Source organism: Artemia franciscana, chromosome 17 (genome assembly GCF_032884065.1).
Source record: "Artemia franciscana chromosome 17, ASM3288406v1, whole genome shotgun sequence".
NCBI classification, from domain to species: Eukaryota; Metazoa; Arthropoda; class Branchiopoda; order Anostraca; family Artemiidae; genus Artemia; species Artemia franciscana.
Window position 1 is genome coordinate 21,662,023 of NC_088879.1, and position 6,000 is coordinate 21,668,022.

At 36.8% G+C, this 6,000-nt stretch overlaps 1 protein-coding gene across 4 annotated transcripts in view; it reads right to left on the minus strand.

Annotated features, from left to right (window-relative positions):
* The window catches only part of LOC136037996 (TELO2-interacting protein 1 homolog), a 128,299-nt gene extending 124,291 nt beyond the window's left edge, over nucleotides 1–4,008 (minus strand). Inside the window, exon 1 of one of the 4 annotated variants that reach the window (XM_065720905.1) lies at nucleotides 3,902–4,008. The gene's annotated coding sequence lies outside the window, so the exon portion shown is untranslated. Of the gene's footprint in view, nucleotides 1–1,478; nucleotides 1,498–3,680 lie in introns of those variants that run through there. The other 3 variants (XM_065720907.1, XM_065720906.1, XM_065720908.1) reach the window with 3 other exon arrangements.
* Between the last annotated feature and the right edge of the window lie 1,992 nt (nucleotides 4,009–6,000).

Below are 6,000 nucleotides of genomic sequence, written 5' to 3' on the forward strand. Positions count from 1 at the left end.
GAGTTTCTCACTCTGTGAACAATCTTTCTGAACAGGTTTCCAGGGTCAAGGAGCAAAAAAGGTACCTAGGGTAGGTTTGGTTAAATATTTAATATACTGCACTCTGGGCAGCCACCCTTCCATATTTCTTTGTGGTAGTTTTCATAATTTTGCTACTATAGTATTATATTTTCATCATATTTTGTTTTATTTTACTAGCATTAACCAAACTTCACTTTTCAAGTGTTTACTATATAACTGATAAGTACCAATTTTGAAGACAGAAATGAATTGATTGTTTGAGGAATTCTTACTGTTAAGACTTTTTCAATTATTTTCTTAGTTAGGGGTTCTAAGGGCCAGTTGTGTTGACATAATTGGGCTTAGAGTAGGGTTTTGGAGTTGGAAAGGGAGGGAATTCTTCATTAGAAAGAACTAGAGCCATGTCTTCTGGTTGTATACTTTATTGAAGTATATCTGCATACTTTTTTTGCAGCACCCAATGGTGATTTTTTCTTGTACTGACTTAACAATAACCTTTTCAACATTCTTTGTTATGCAACATCCTTTGTGATGGTTGCCAAGACAATTAGGGCATGTGAATAATGGCATTATTTTCTTTATTAATAGGACAAGATGACGTTAGGTGGCTGTTGGCACATCTTAAGTTTACTGTAGCATATTCTGGCAGTGGTTGCAGATCATGACATATGGAACATATGTCTTGACCTTTTTTCTGTACCCAGAATATAAATAAACTCAGGAAAAACAAGTGAGAGAGTAATGATATAACCCTCAACATTCATCTTGTCAGATGTCTGTTGACCAAAGAGTCAGTGTACTGTTGTGAAACCGTGGTCCGTCAGTTACAATAGTAAAGTCTCTATTGTAAAAATACCCTCCTTAAAGAATACCAGGCCCTCAGCCATTAAGCCCTTGAGGAGGTTTGACTGTAATCCCTGTGAAGTTTGAACAGAGGAATCCTTTTCACATGAAAATGTTAAAAATAGATCATCAACCAAATCCAGCTTCCCTCTCTCTAGAGCCTTGTTCAGCACTGCTTGATTTTTTTCTTAAAGCAGTTAGCACTAATGATCCAGTAAAATTCTAGTTTAGTGACTTCTTGCTATCTTAGAAAGGGGTTAGATCAGGAAAATGAAACTTTCAGGGATGGGTCTATAGACTAAAGTATATCTAGGGAAGGTATTTTAAAGTACCCACCTCTACTGCTTCTCCCTCTAGAGGGCCCTGAAATTCGCCTACATGACAGGTCTATACCTACTGAAATTTTGACAAAGAAACATTTTTCCTTAATTTTCAGCTACCAGTTGCTTTTTCTCTGCCTTTACTTCTGAAAATGCAATTCCTGCTATTTGAGTAGAATTCTGAGCCATATAAATGTTTTTTTTCAAAATTTAGGAAATGTAAACTATTTGCATATCTTTAAAACCTTATAAATTGGGATTGAGCAAAGTTGTGAAGCTGAAAACAGTTATTACCTTAAATTGCATTTGCCAGCAAGATAAGGTGGTAGATCCTCCTGTAGTTCTCACTGGTGGTGAGTGATGTAATTATGTTGGCTTAGCTTTGCAGTCCAGCCTCCACTCAGCCCTTTCCCAGTCCCTGTTGACTCCAGCCTTGAAGGAGTGGGGAGTCTCAGCTTGGATGGTAGACTTGGTTAGGCTATTCCAGAGGGGGACCACCCGAAAGGAAAAGAAGCCAAGTCATTCCCTTCTCCAACATCCAGGCAGGTGAAGCTTTAGACTGTGACCTCTTGAATTGTTAGCCAGGGAGGGGGTGAAGATCTGGTTCAGGTGAACAGATTTGAAAATTTTATGCACCATGATCACATCTCCTCTATATCTTCAATACATGAGGGTTGGAAGTCTCAGAGACCTTAGGCGATCCTGGTAAGGGACATTATTTAAGCCACAGACCAGTTTGGTTGCTCTCCTTTGGACACTTTCAAGGGCTCTTGTGTCTATTTTATTTTGGGGAAAGGCCAAAGTCAAGCCAAACTCAAGGTGGGGACAGACAAGGGATTTATAAAGTTTTTTAACCACACATGACTTTCTGGTTACAAAAGAGCACTTAATGAGTTCAAGAGCACAATTAGCTTTTGCAACCTGAGCCTGAGTGTGGCTGTGGAATTTTAAATCTTTGTCCACAATGACACCAAAGTCTCTCTCCTCAGCAACTGCTTCCAACTGATCATACCCTATATGGTAGGGATGGTGGAGGTTTTTGTGCACTAAGTTCAGTACCTTGCATTTAGTTGCATTGAATTGTAGGGCCCAAGTTGATGACCAGGAGGATAGCCTGTCAAGGTCCAACTGAATGCAGGCTCTTTCTTCTTCAGTTTCAGCAGGCCCAATAAGCTTACAGTCATCAGCATATAATGTTGAAAGGTTGCAGATAGGTTGTACAGTTGTTAATATATATGCTGAACAATGTTGGCCCAAGGATGGTTCCCTCTGGGATGCCACTTATAACTGGGGAAGTGGAGGAGAAAACTGAATCGCCATTATCAGTGTAGATCATGACATGTTGAGATCTTCCAGTTAGGAATGCTACAATTCAATCAATCATATCCTCATGCACCTGGTAAGCTTTAAGCTTCAGCATAAGGTATGAGTGTTCAACTTTGTCAAAGGCTTTGGCTGGGTCAAGTAAGATAATGTCAACTGGCTTACCAACATCCAAAATTTTAGTTGCATGATCACATGACTGAATAAAGTTGGTGTCAATTGACCTGCCCCTGCAAAATCCATGTTGTCTATTGCTAATAAGAGTATTTTCTTCTAAATAGTTTATTGCAGAAGAAATAGAGAATAGATATATATATATATATATATATATATATATATATATATATATATATATATACATATATAAGAGTATTTTGTTATATTTCATTTAAGCAGAAGATCTATTTTGCAAGGTTTCTCTTTTATAACACACATTTTTTTTAAAGGCCATCAAAGGTTAGGATCCTCTAGAGGGAAAGGGAATCTGCTTAATTGAAGTACAACAAAATTGTTTTCAGCTTCATAACTTTGCTCAATTTCATTTTATAAGGTTATAAAGATATGCAAATACATTTCATTAATTTTGAGAAAAAAACACATTGATAAGGCTCAAAACTCTACTCAAATAACAAGAATTGCATTTTCAGAAGTAAAGGCAGAGAAAAGCAACTAGTAACTGAAAATTAAGGTAAAATGTTGTTTTGTCAAAATTTCAATAGGTAGCTCAATTTCATTTTATAGGCAAATTTCAGGGCTCTCTAAAGGGATAAGGAGTAGATGTGGGTACTTTAAAATACCTTCTCAGGACATAATTTAGCCTGTAGACCCATCCCTAAAAGTTTCATTTTCCTAACTTAAACCCTTTTTGAGATAGCAAGAAGTCAATTAACTAGAATTTTACAGGTAGGTACTTAAAAATACCTTCCCATGACATACTTTAGCCTGTAGACTCATCCCTGAAAGTTTCATTTTCCTAACCTAACCCATTTCCGGGATAGCAAGAAGTCACTAAACTAGAATTTTACCAATGATCCTGCCAATATGAGGCCTTTGGACAGTCTTTAATTTGCTTTCTTAACAGCATAATTGATTTCATAATTACACCCAGTGGTGGATTAAGGGGACCAGGCTATCCAGTTTTTGTCAATCAGACTCTTCTGATATTGTTCTTACCTGTAAAATAGGAGATGAAACTGTTCCTCCTGAATCTGGGGGTCAGACATTTTTAGTGGCTTTTCAAGCACTAGCCTACAGAAAAATCAGGAAAAAAAATTCCACACTACCAGTCACAAGATGAAAAGAAGAGTAGGAAAAATAGCTTAAGTATCTTAATATCAACCTTTGAACAAATAAGCAAAAGAAAATTAGAAAAACTGCTTTATTAATTGGCCTACGATAGATTCAGTGACCCATGCTTTCGACTTTTAAAACATTCGGTCCAGCGTTGTTTTCAAATCATAAATAAAACAGTAAAATCTTGAAAAGAAAAATAATCCCGAAATTTATAAGTTGCCTACTTTCTTTTGAAAGTGGTACACATATTACTCCAGCAACGCGCCGGTTTTAATGTCTGCGGCGAACAGCTAATGATTAGGGAGGCCAACAAAATTTTGATATGCCACCGGTTGACACCCATTTTGACTGCCAAGAAGGAATTTCAAACCTGTTCAAACAAGTCGAGTGCTGTATTATTCAAATTCAAATAAACAGACGAGATTGCTAGAGCCCTTTAGAACTCAGTTGGCGCGTACTATTTATGACATGTGAATTCAAGGAAAACCCGATACAAGTAACGATTAAGGCCGTAGCCATTTTTTGGGGGGAGGGTGTAAAAAACTAAAAATATATCAAGCATTTGCTAATATGAATTTTTGTTACGTTTTCCCAAGTCAGACATTTTTTGGAGGGGGGAAGGAGGGTCAGCCCCTTAACTCTTCCGCTTCCCCATGGAAACAACCATAGGAAACAATCTTTAAAAAAATTGTAGGATCAAGAGTCTTTTTTCAGACTTGTTGATCTTTTACTTTTTAACAGACGTTAGTGTTTTATTTTGTTCGTGTTTTCATTATACCTGCCGTTATATTCAATGAAACCCGATTTCAATAGCCCATGCATGACTTGCAATGAAGCTTATTCATTTTGATTTTTGACACTTATTTTTGAGGGAAAAACTTTTAGAGTTTCAGAAGTATCTAAAAATTATAAGAATCGGTACATGAGAATTCCAGTTCCAGAATTTGTGTGAGGGTATAAAGACTGCATAGTCCTTTCACCCCTTTGATTTCAAAATGACACTAGCAATCCTTCTTTGTCACCTTCTCCTCCCTTCTTTTTGGTTTGAGGGAAGTGCGAGTACTTGAGCTGCCTGTCCTCAGGAATTTAAGGCCTAGAGGCCGGCTGGTACCAATACGGCTCTTCCTATTCACTCTCACTCTCTTCTGCACAGTAGATCTTCATTAATGAACCAGCTCATTTTCCATTGTCTTTTTAATAATTTGGATCATCACACTAGAAATTGGCCTTTCAATATTAGGAGGTAATTGTAAGCTAATGATGGAGTCAAACATTTCTGCAATCTTTAGTTTTTGCAAATTATCTTAATCTTTAGTTTTTGGTGCAAGTAGATTGCAATAAAAAAATATGTGTTGGGGAATTTCTACTGTTTTTAAACACCACCTGCACAGTGGTGAATGATACAAATTACATTGAAATTGGACAGAATTCAGAAAAAGATATCCTGATTTTAGTCTATAGTACCAAACTGTGTCTTCTCTAGAGCGAAATGGAAATCTAGAAATGAAAGACACATTATTTGTCCACGGCGTTTTATAATATCTCGTAGGTTCCCCACTTTTGATTCTAGATGGGGGCCCATATTTGCTGCTTCATTTGCTAGCCTAACAGCAGTCACGTTATGAATCAGTCCTTTATGACTAGGAATATACTGGAAGCAAACAAAAATGCCACATTTATTTCATTTTTGTAGATCATCTCTTATTTATTTTAAATCTGAATCAGCAGCCTCGAAATTTTTTTTGTATTATTAATTGGATTGCAGACATTGAATCTGTAAGGATTAACACGTTCTTTGATGAAAAGTTTAGTCTGGCCATAGTTTCAAGTGCTTTATGAATAGCAAATAACTCTACTGACAGAATTGAAGTGTGTGATGGAAGTTGCTGATATATTCAAGGAAACATGAGAAATGCACACCCCTGCTCCTGCTCTTGATCCTTTTACTGAACCATCCGTGAAGGCTAGGATTTGTTCAGGAAATAATGAGGATATCTTATTAGCAAAGAGTTGACAGACATAATCATCTGAATAATATAACTTGTCTTTAGAAACTGACTGAAGATGACATTTAGGAGCTACCATTTCCCATGGTGGAGATTTTGGAAAAGGGTAACTATCTACATGTTCACTTTTCCAATTTCGGTAATCTTTTAGATAATGGCTAAAAGAAAATAGTAGGGGTTGGGGTTTAACAGAA